The sequence below is a fragment of the Cavia porcellus genome, unplaced genomic scaffold, assembly GCF_034190915.1.
Source record: "Cavia porcellus strain 051 isolate PalLab524CR breed Dunkin Hartley unplaced genomic scaffold, mCavPor4.1 scaffold_18, whole genome shotgun sequence".
NCBI classification, from domain to species: domain Eukaryota; kingdom Metazoa; phylum Chordata; class Mammalia; order Rodentia; family Caviidae; genus Cavia; species Cavia porcellus.
The window spans coordinates 18,521,274-18,533,564 of record NW_026947501.1 but is presented as its reverse complement, the minus strand read 5'-3'; the positions used below and the strand labels follow the sequence as shown (position 1 = coordinate 18,533,564).

Below are 12,291 nucleotides of genomic sequence, written 5' to 3'. Positions count from 1 at the left end.
GACTCAAGTGGTAAGTATAATCTTGGGATAGCTCAAGAGAATGTAGATTGTTTTATGCTAAGAAAGATCTTGTCCTGTAGCGTTTTTTTTTTTTTTTTTTAATTTAGTAGTTTTAGTTTTAATCTCATGTGTGGGAGAGGATGGCCCATCACTAAAGAGTTAATGTGAAATCTCAAATGGGTGATAGCAACAATCCCAAACCTCCATTTATCCCTTAGGGAAGTACTTGAAATTACTTAGCGTGAATTTGCGGTCCTCAATGTTATATATATGCAAAAATAATTTCCAAATACCTGAAAATTTTTTAAAAATTCAAAGAAATAAAAATAATAATTGGACTGGCCCTGGATCAAGGCCGCAACTTCCTGATGCTGTTGGTTTCAGGCAGGAGTTTAAAGAGATGTCTTTCTATGTATGGTCTGTTGGCCATTTCAGAACTTGGGCAGTGAAATTGTCAATTCATTAGAAATAAACTGTTTGACGCAACACCCCCCCACACCCACATGAGTGGCTGTGAGTGTGGCAGGCAGCAGGCTGCCCAGGATGGGAGCCACCTGTGTTTACTGGGACCTCCTCTCCTCTCCCTCCCGCCCCCCATGCTGGGACCTGGAGCACTGAGAAACCAAGCAACCTCTCCTCTCCCTGGTGAGGGTCTGTGAGCTTGCTGGGATGAGAATTAAATATCACACCCCACCCCCACTCCCCGCACCCCCAGCAAGTGGGAGCCAGTGATCTGGACATCCCTTGAGAGGTTGACCATAGGCAATGTACCAAATAGGGGGATTTCCTACTACCATCTCTTTGAAGGTAAATACTTTTGCTTTATTCTAATTGATGGTGTTATTTTAGCCTGTTTTGTTTTGTTGAACTTCAATATACATGAAAGTATGGACAGCTATTTTGAAGAGAATGAGAGACTCTATGACAGCCATTAGTGACTTCCCTATTGTCTGGTTCTGAAGACCTAAAACGCCTTCCTCATTCTGTTTGAGTCAGTTTTATACTATGTTGTTTTGTATGAATTCTCTGTATGCGAAGATGTGGACAACTATTTGGAAAAAAACAAGAGACAATATGATAGTGAAGATTTCAGGTCAACTAGCTTTAAAATTTATATCTCTTGCATTGCTTTATGTCCTATTTTGTTCTGTTTTGTTGGGTTTAATTTTACCCCCTTTAAAATAAAAATAAATAATTGGAAATGTCCATCAACTGGTGAATGAATAAGCAAAATGTGGAAAACTTGTGCAATAAAGTAGTATTTATTTAGAAGGAATGAAGGCTGATACACTACAACATGCATGAACCCAGACACAGAAGGCCACATATGGTATGATTCCATTCATATGAAATTTCTGGAATACGTACATTTATAGAGAAATAACAGATTCTTGGTTCCCAGAGGATGTAAGAGAGGGGAATCAAGAGACTCCTGCTGGACATGGAATTTCCTTATAGGATGATGAAATGTCACCATTGCAGAATGCTAGTGGTTGAACAGCTTTGTGAATATACTAAAGGCCACTGGATTGTAATCTTAATGGTGACTATTATGATACATAATCTACATCTCAGTTTTTTAAAATACCAATTGAAGAATTTGCTCAAGATTTCTCAGAGATTTTCCAGCCAGTCCTGATGAGTAGACTGTAGTCACTGAATGCGGCTAATGCTGTAAGGTTTTGAAATCCTGTATCCCTTATAGCAGTTTACTTTGATTGATTTTATTCTGTTTTATTTTCCTTGGTTTTATCCTCTTTAAAAAAATGTCAAATGCTGGAGTCAGGTACAGTGGCTCAGGCTGTAATCCTAGTACTCTGGGAGACCAAGACAGGTGGATTACAAGTTTGAACCCAGCCTGAGCAATTTAGCATGACTCTGTTTGAAAAAAAATTAAAAATGCAGGTGGAGCTGAGGTTGTAACTCAACTGTGAAAACCCTGCCTTCCATCCCTAATACTGCAATCAATCAATCAATCAATCCAGTGGATTTCCCATGGTGTCTTTTTGTCCCCTTAGTTGTGTCATTCCTCTTCTAACATATCTTACTTATATGTGCTTAAGTTCTTACATATCTGTAATGCTCTGTGTTTCTGCTAAGCCTTTCAAGGTGATGACTTGTTCTTTATCTCTCTCCCTTCCTCTGAGTAAGATCTGAAGTTTCCTCTTTGACATTTACTCAGTTTCTTTCCCCTAATCTTGTCTAAGTGACCCCAGAGATATTTGGTCAGAGCTCACACAATGGTAATAGCTGCCCCATTGGTTAAGTAAGATATCTTACAAGATATTTCAATTTTATACTGTTTAGTATTATTTACTATTTTGTTATTATTTATTAACTGTACCCTAATAAATATTATTTTGATATTCAGGTTTATTAATTGTTTTGTAAGTGCACATTCCCACTAAGAATTCTTTGAAAATTGTAAGTTTTAGGTCCTCTTGCTCCATGTTGGCCATTGTGCATTGTGCTATAATAAACATGGGTATGCAGGTATCACTGTAGTATGCTGACCTTAATTCATTCAGCTGTATACACAGGAGTGGTACAGTTGGGTCATATGATAGTTTTATTTTTAGCTTTTGAGGAACCTCCAGACTGATTCCCATAGTGGATATACTAATTGATATTCTACCAACATTGTATGCATTCCTTTTCCTCACATTCTTTCCAGCATTTATTAGTGTTTGTATTCTCTGTCACTGCCATTTCTGATTGTACTTAGTAGAAATCTCAATGTAATTTTGATTTTCTTTTCCTGATGGTTAAAGTATTGACCATTTTTCACACATTTATTGGTAATTTATAATTCTTCTTTTGAGACACGTCTATTTAGTTCATTTGTCCTCTTATTGATTGGATTACTTGTTCTTTTGGTGTTAAATTTTTGAATTTTTAAATATATATAAACATATACACACACGCACACTCTGAATATCAATCCTCTATAGGGACAGTACCTGGCAAAGAGTTTTTCCTATTCTGTTGTGTGTCATTTTACTCTGTTGACTATTTACTTTGCTGTTTAGAAGATTTTCTAATTTGACGTGATCTCATGTGTTCACTCTTGCTACTATTTCCTGAGCTAGTTAGGGCCTATTCAGCAAGTCACTGCCTGTTCTATAATTTCTACTATTTTCCCTGTGTTTCCTTGTAGCAGTTTCAAAGTTTCACAACTTACATTTAGGATTTTTATTCACTTTGAGTTGATTTTTTGAGTGAGAGATAGGAATTTGTTCGCGATGTTTTATAGGTAGGTATTCAAGTTTTCCAGCACCACTTGTTAAAGAGGCTGCTGTTTCTCCAGTGTGTGTTTTTGGCTCCTTTTTAAAAGAGTGAATGGCTGTAGTTTCATGAGTTTATTGTTGGTTCTTTTACTCCATTCATCTATGTATTTTTTTATGCCCATACCATGCTGATTTTATTACTATGGATCTTCTCCCTATGGGTTGGTGTTCTCATATTGTTAAAATGGACATATTATTGAAAGTGATGTACAGTTTCAGTGTAACATTCATCAAAATACCATGGCATTCTTCACAAAACTAGTTCCTGTGGAAACCCAAAGACTCCTGGTAGGCAAGGCAATCCTAAGCAAAAAGAATAGTGCCAAAGGTACTTCTGTAGTCTTTTTTTTTTTTTAATTTATTAATTTATTTATTTTTTATTTTTTATTTTTTAAAAAGCCTACAGCACCCAGTATTCCCAGGCGTATTCCCAGGCGGTCTCCCATCCAAGTACTAACCACGCCTGACCCTGCTTAGCTTCTGAGATCAGACGAGATCGGGTGCATTCAGGGTGGTATGGCCATAGACTACTTCTGTAGTCTTAAATACATCAGTTCCAAGCATAAGACTCTTCTTGATCTAAATAGAATGAATATGTTTCTTGCCATGTTCTTTTTGCATATTATCTCTCTCTCATTTTCTTACCTTGTACATTCTACAACATGACTGAATTCTTCATAAGACTACAAACTCTTGTGAAGAGAAATATAAATTATACTCATTTTTCTACTTTTCATATCCTCCCCGTCACAGCAGCTGACACTCAGCACAAGCACGTTATACATAATATCCAGCAAGATACTTAACAGTAAGATTTTTTATTTTGTTTCTGATAATTTCATCAGTTTGCTACTTGTCACTTTTTGCCATTTCCAATAAAATTTTTGTCTTACTTTCTTGAGTTTGCTAATTTCTAATAGTCTTTTTCATTTCTGCAAAACTATTACTCTGGGCACAGGACTGTGTTTTGGACCGATTAGATTAGCCTTGAAGCTAGAGTTAATATCTGCACAAACTAATAAATGTACTACATGTCACTGAGTTGTATACTTTAAATGGTTAATGGTTGTGTTATATGAAAAGTCTCCTGGAGATTTTTTTTAACAAAGATAGCGTTTCTAGAAGACTTCATTCATATGTTTTTAACTGTCCCTGAGACAGACTCACCTATTCATATTTCCTTCTATTTTAAGAAGAAGAAGGATAGTAAATAAAGCTCAAAAATTTCCCTTCCTTTGAACTTTTGTAATTAGACAGCCTGAGTTTAGCACATACTAGCTGTGTGATCTGCATCAGTCACTTAGAAAGTCAGTTTTCTCATGTAAAAAATAGGAATAACAGTAGTATCTATCTCCTAAGAATGAACTAAAGGTTGAACAAGTTAATATATACAAATGCCCCTTGGAAACATGTATGTGTATAAGTGCCTATATGCACACTTACCTTTTTTTTTTTTTTTTTTTTTAGTTTTCCCTTGGTCTCTGAAATTACATACAATAGACACTGAGTTACTTGTGCCCTTTGCTTGGGAGAATAGAGCTTTCTCCAATACCCACTATTCACAAATAAATGCAAGTCAAGGAAGAAACAGTTATAAAAGTAAGCACAGATCATGTATGATGAATTTCAGCAGTTCAGAAAAGTAACATAGGAGGAGTGTCAGATACAGAAAGAAAAAACCTTAAAATGATAAAATCTGCAATTCCTCTTCGTGACCTTTATTTTTCAGCAGCAACTCTTTTATTGTGCAAACTTTGGTTAAAATTGTTATAACTCTTTAATCTAGTGGGGAAAGAAGACTTGCACTACAAGTTATCTCCTGTGTTAAGTAAGAAAATAGAACAATTGAGTGGTACAATACTTCTGGTTTGTCTTTAGCATGAAAACAAGATCACCCGATATGTTATCAAGAGGAAGCAAGATCCAGAGGAGATCTCTGGATTAGGAGGGATCAGAAGGTGCAATCATGAGTGACTGTCGCCAAACCGCTTCTCCTAATTCAGTTTACTTATTCACTTGAAAAATGTAAGCACTAAATCTACCCTCTCTCGTGACACATACTTTTTTTTTTTAAATTCAGAAACTCCTTTTCATAGAATCACTCTGTTCCCAGGGAACTTAAAAGATGTTTTTGTCCCTTTGTATGGTATATTATGAAATGGCTATAGGCATGTTTTAATACATTTTATACTAATATTTTAATGGAAAAGATATTTGTATAATTTTAATGAAATTATGAATATATAACCAGAATTTTACATTGGTGTTTCCTTTTGTGATAATACCAGATTAGAAACCTCTGACTCAGCTAGGGTGGTGTGCACACCTGTCATCCTGGCATTCTGAGGCAGGAGGATCACAGTGAGTTCAAGGCCAGCCTGAACTACGCAGTGAGACCCTGTGTCAAAATCAGTCGATTGATCAATCAATCGTATACTCCCCAAACCAATGTGTTATTCAGCACATATTCTCAAAGAACAATTTTATTTCATAAAATGTGCCACTGTGATTGATTGCCCCTATTTGAGGACCCCTGTACCTAAGAAAATGTAGTGAGTTTGGATAATATGGAGAGTAACCTTACAAGGGTTTGATGAAGTTTTGTTCAAAAGCCACCTGAAGTATGATCATGTATGTTCCTACAAAATATGAATTAAGGATTTTTGCGGGGACAGGAGAATATATAACTGAGTTCTAAATGAGATGGATAAATAGTTATATGGAAAATAAGTGTATGATAACTTTCAAAATATTTTCATTTTGTGTTAATGAGACTGGATTTTGAGATTTCCTCAAGGCCTGCTGAAATTCTGCTTGGAATGCAGAATGACACTGTCTATTAATGGTATATGAACAGAGTGCTGAGTGGAAGATACAAGCATTGAAGTTAGAGACACAATCAAGTCTTGATACCTTACGTACGAGTGGAATAACTGGGCAAATGACTTAAACTTCAAGTTTAGTTTCAGCATCTGCAATTATATATCCATTTATTATGGCTGCTATAAGACTTACATAAAACTATGACATCATTTTGAGTAAATGTCACATGAATGTTTATTGTTGTTATATAGCATTTGATAGGGCTCTAGACCAGGGAGCTAGTTGAAGTGTCAGGGGCCGGGGAATCAAAATTAGAGGCAATCACTCTCACAACTGTAAAAGTACCAGGTGCTCCTTGAATTCTGAATGAAAGCTCTCATCCAGCTCTAGTGTTTGGCCGTGCCAGTTACTATGAATAGGAGCCTATTAACTCCAAATGTGGATCTGAAAGACTATTTTTTGTTTAAGTACATTCAAGGCAGGTCAGGAGCAGTTTTTTTCTACTAGTTCCAAAAAGCTTGAAGGCTGCTGGAAGGTTGAACCATTCTTCCTCTATTTCCTTTTCTTTTTTTTTTTTTTATTTCCTTTTTATTTTATTGTAACACTACTTATATTGCTGCATAGTTAGATGTTACAAGATGAATTCATTTTATCCTCAGATATTCTACTGGAAGCAGTGTTTTATTATACTAATAAAATGATATCATGTCTGCATCATTATTTGCTGAAGCGTGCATTGCTAAGGGAGAGGTTCTTTTAACTTCAGCGTGTTTAAACTGCTTTCAAGGTAGAAGCAATTTACTTGCCAAGTGAAAACATGTGACAGGGTTATTTTTAAAATTGCAGAGAAGAGTGAATATGAACATTGTTCCTCATGGCTGAGAGCAGAGTTACAGAAACAATCTGAGCTGCCCAGTTAATAAGCCAGGCCTATTTTTTTCCCTGTTGTGTAATATGTCAGTCACTAAATAACAAGTTTGGTAAGGGTTTATTCACAAAGCAAATGAGCATGGAGACGGGAGAGTAAGTCTCAAATCTGTTTCCCCAGGACAGGATTTAGAGATTTTGGGGGGAAGCAGTAGAATTGTCTGATATATGGGAAAAAGTGGTTGGAGCTGAGGTTAAGCAAAGTAACCCATGGTCAGAGTGTCCCAAAAAATCTTTGTAACTCTTCATAGGATCCCTGTAAATAGCGCATTAGCATGATATAAGTTGAAAGTTTCTTTGAAAGTCATCAAAGAAGTCACCATTTGGACATCTGTACAGGCCCCAGTGAACAGTCTGTGGTGTCAACAAATGCAGCCTTGAGGTCCCTGAAGAGTAACCCAGGCAACCATTAACATCACTCACAGCAAAGCTACGGGAAAACTAGGAAGAGAGGACTACTATATTGCTTGCTATGTAACCACTAAAATTAGAGATTTTTAAAGTTAACTAAAAGCAAATGAAGCAAGAGGGTTTAGTCAGGTTTTTTCCTTGATTTCAGTCCTTGTGTACAAACAGATTTTTCAGAAGCTTCACATAATTACATACAGCTAGCTGAGATGGAGATTTTCAGTGTAATGGTTTAGAGATAAACTTCTCAGTGAGTTCTTCAACAAGAAAAACTAGTGCTACCGGTTGCAGTTTTACAGTTTTCTAAAATTGTTTGCTAGCAGAATTTTAAAATTTATTGCTTTCTTTTCCATTTGGATTTTCTCATGCTATTGTTAAAAGATTTGAGCAACTCTTAAAGTAGCTACATAATTGTCTGGTATTCTAAATCTTTCCAGATGCACAGATTCAATCCCATTAGCACTGGTATTGTTTTATGATATTTATTATTTTGAAGCTAAGCCTGTCACAGAAGAATTGTTATTTTTTTTTTTTTGTCTTTTTCCTTTTTATCGGTACCAGGGATCGAACTCACGACTGCCTGCTTGCAAGGCAGGCGCTTATGCCGCTGAGCTAAATCCCCAGCCCCAAGAATTGTTATTTTTAAAAAAAGATGAAAATATAGTCAAGCTCGGTGACTTAGTAAAATCTTTAAGGCAGAAGAATGGCAAGGAGAGATATTTCTCAGGATATGTGACCTGCAGTGGAGGTACTGATGACAATATTTTAAGGAACATATTTTTTAACCCCTTAGTAACGAAAAAATAAGAAAGATAAAGTTTAACTCTCCTTTATTTTTTAAATTATTTTTATTTTAAAGAGAATAAAACAAAACAAAACAGAACAAAGCAAATTAGAACACTGCAAGCAGCCCAGCACTTCACAACAAGACAACAGGACATCAACAGTGGCTAACATTAACTCCCTCTGTTTCTTATGCTAGGGTTCATGGGTATGAATTTGAACTGTTTCATCCATGAACATGATGTCCTGTTGGGTCCATTTACCTACAGGCGCCTTGAGATTATTCTACTTGATATCTGAGTAGCTTTCCACTGCATGAAAATACAATGTCTTTCTTATCCATTCTGTGGTTGATGGGCAAGTTATTCTTGCTTTTTTTTTTTTTTTTTTTTTTTGTATCCTGTCACATAGAACAATTGTTTTATCTCCTTTGACTTTTGGTGTATGAATTTCCTTTCCAATTAAATGTGTTTCTTGTATACATTGATCTCATATTGATCTTTGATTTTCAGTCTATGAATTTCCTTTCCAGTTAAATGTGCTTCTTATATAAAATAAATGGATCTTGTTTCTTGATCCATTATCCCTGTGTTTCTTTTTATTGTTGACCTGAGGTCATCTACATTAATGGTTACAACCAGCATACGTTGATTTGTCTCTACAGATGCACAGGGCTTACCTGGCTGTGTATCTCTGCTCCTGCTGGCCACCTTCAGGAAGAAGCTTCTGGTGGCAGCTCCCTGCAGGCCAAGGTGGATCTGCTGGTTCTCTCTGCCTGTGCTGGCCACCCCAGGAAAGGGCCTTCTGGTGGCAGCACCCAGCAGGCAGAGGCGGATTTGTCTGGCTCTCTCTGTCTGCACTGGGAGCCCATAGGAAAAGGCCGCCTGGTAGTGGTGTGCACAGGCAGAGGCAGATCTGTCTCTAACTCTCCTTTATTAAGTCAGTTCAGTTAAAGTTAGAAATGGGTGAAATATGACAATGTTAGGCTGTTTTTGTCCTATTGAGAAAAGTAGATGCATTTATTGCACAGAATTGCACTGTAGTAATAAAATAAATGCATTGTTTGATACTTTCCCTGTAGTAGCACAGAACTTTAGCAGGACATAACAAGCTATGTGGTAAATGTACAGGTTTGCTAGTTTAAGATGAAGGCGTTTCATATTGAAACACAAGTACGAAGGCTATTAAAACACCACACAGGTTTATCAGAGGTTTAACTTAGGCATTGTCCTGAATGGTAAGATTATAGGAAATTTTTTCTCCTCCTTTTTTGTGTTTTTGAATTTCTTCAGGTTTTCTTTGTGAGCACATTTACTATTATGACCAAGCTAAGGGTAAGAAAAAATAAAAGTGCTTTTACGTAAGGACTTACAATCTGTATTTCTTTTTCCTTGCTGAAAGTGTGCTGTGATCTCAGCGATGAGTCAAACCCTCACTGGGTGGGTGAGAGGGATGGCTCACCCTCACCAACAGTTCCAAATGTGGCCTGACTATGGTGAACTTGGGTACAGGCTTAGTAGCCTTAATGTACATACATACAGTCATCTATAATTCAGCAATGATTTACAGAATGCCAATACCTGCAAAGCATTGTGTGAGATTTAGTGCCACTGATAAACTCCAACATGGAACTTCTGTTCTAGGAAAATTCTTTAATTAGCATTATATGTGGGCTACAAACAAATTATAAGATTCTAAAAGCGTTTATAATGGCAGAACCTGATCTGTGAAGGGATAGTGAAATTATGGTGGGAGCTATCAGTAAGTAATATGCAATTTAAAATCTGAAGAGTAAGCAGAATTTAGCTAAATATGGGAGAAGGGGCATCTGAACAGAGGAAAATGGCTTGTAGGAAGTGTTAGAATTAGGGAAAAACATGTCAAGATCAAGAAACTTAAAGGTCACTGTGGGCAGAACTAGGAGAGTGAGTTACTGGTTGTTAATTTTTAAAAAATATTTACATTTTTAAATGTACTCTGCTCTGTAGAGTGTAGATTAGAAGGGTCATGAGGGAACACAGAAAGCCCTACAGGAAGTAGGGCTAGAGAGAACAGGCTAGAGAGAACAGATTCCTGGTGGTCTATGTGACAATTGTTATATCAGGCTTAGGGCATAATAAACAAGCTCCAGAAATGAATGTGAGACAGAATTGATAGTATTTGCTGCCTGGTTGGTTAGGGAGATAGAAAATTGTTAAGAATGATTCTTAAATTTAGGGTTATAACTTAGTGGCAGAGCTCACAGAAGGCCCTGTTTGATCCCCAACACCTCCAAAAAAATTATAAAAACAAAGGAACACCTCCGTTTAACTGGCTAATACAAACTGCTAGGACTTATCATGGTCCTCTGAGGCAGGCAGATAAAAATTACTTATTATTACTTGGTAGATCTGTAAGTAAATAAATAAAGGAACTGAGTGGCAGGTCTATTTATGCAGTTCTGCCAGTTCTTCTTAACTCCTGTATCTGAGTCTCTGAATTATAAAAACAGTGATCCTCAAAGTCAGTTCTGCCTTGTGCAAAAAGCCTGTTAAAGTTTGTTTTTGGTTCAGTGTTTTCTGCCTAAGTGTTCCCATTAGCCCTTGAAATGCCAGATGAGGTAATACTTTGTTGTTGACATTTCAGACACCAAGTTAATAATGGTCAGGTGTAGCACATACCCAGAACTGTTAACTGTTTCTGACTAAAGAGAATTCACTTTTAACAAGTTTAAAGTAATGTAGATGTTCCATTCTTGACACCATCTCACTGCATTATGTTGATGTTCAGGTTTTTGTTCTCATGATTTTATTTGCCCATGGAATTATGCCTGCTCAACTGCTTCATAAATGACTTACTAAAAAGAAATTCTCACAGAACAGTATGTGTATTCAGAGGGCTCAGGAATGTTATTTATGCTTGAGAGGTCAGCTTTTATTTTTTCAGAAATCACCTCAATTTAAGGGACCAATGGAAAGACACATATTGAAGTTATAATAATCTCTATGTAGGGAAAAAAAAATAAATGCGATGGGTAAGTGGAAATCTGGCAGAGTACCAGGCAAGCAACTGCCACTTGTTTAAAATCCTACCTGTGCCAAATTAGTAGGAATCTGTGTTGAGAATGGACTAAAAACAATTATTAAAGGAAAACATATCTCAATTTTATTCAGCATTTAGGGATTTGTGTTTGTTAACCCTGGGGTTTTCTTTCGTAGTATAAATAGTATAAAAGATTGAGAATACCAAAAAAAAAAAAAAAAAGGTAAATGATCTTTCCACCTTAGAAGTTACTACTACTAGTCGTTTCATTGGTATTCACATATTTTCTGTGGATATAAGTAAAGACTGATAATTTTATATTAATATCAATATAATATATACACTTCAATTGGAAAAAAATATCTTGAAGATCATTTTGTAATTAGTACATACAAATCTATATTTTAAGAGTGATTAATTGGCTGGGGATTTCACTCAGTGATATAAGGGCCTGCCTGGCAAGTGCTAGATCATGAGTGCAATCAAAAAAAAAAAGCTGGAGATTTAGCTCAGTGGCATAAGCGCCTGCCCGAAAGGTTCAGTCATGAGTTTGATCCCCGTACCAAAAGAAACAAAAAACAAAACAGTGATTGCTAGTTGAACTATATTGTGTTTTAGTAAAATCAATTATTTGACAATTGATCCTTTTGTGGCTTACAAAATTTTACAAGCGTTTTATTGCAAAATGCTCAAAAAAGAATATGCACTTCTTATTTATTAGAAGCGGCCTCTATCCCTCTGTCTCTCTTCTTTTAATCTCTGTCCATTCTCACATCACATCCTGTGCATCAAGCTTGGTAACTGTGTGGTACAAACGTTTTATATTTGACTAAATTTTGCTCATTTAGTCTATCAGTTATTAATAAGCTTTATTAAACTTCTCTGATTATTCTCCTTTTGCCTTCCCAGACTGACTTTTGGCTCTTCTCTCTCCATCCTGCTGTCTTCTTTTGCCTGGTGCGTTTGAAGACAGCAGATCAGAGTTCAGGAGGGCAAAAAAAGAGGTCAGGAAATTTAACCTCCCGGTCTTCTCACCCACAGC

The 12,291-nt window shown here is 36.3% G+C and overlaps 1 non-coding gene and 1 pseudogene across 1 annotated transcript; one reads left to right on the top strand and one right to left on the bottom strand.

Moving 5' to 3' along the window:
* The first annotated feature begins 338 nt into the window (after nucleotides 1-338).
* Nucleotides 339-478, top strand: LOC111756083 (small nucleolar RNA SNORA2/SNORA34 family). The gene has a single exon (XR_002790579.1). It is a non-coding gene; the product is annotated as a small nucleolar RNA SNORA2/SNORA34 family (small nucleolar RNA).
* A 3,206-nt stretch (nucleotides 479-3,684) lies between these two features.
* On the bottom strand, nucleotides 3,685-3,815 carry LOC111756069 (5S ribosomal RNA; annotated as a pseudogene).
* Between the last annotated feature and the right edge of the window lie 8,476 nt (nucleotides 3,816-12,291).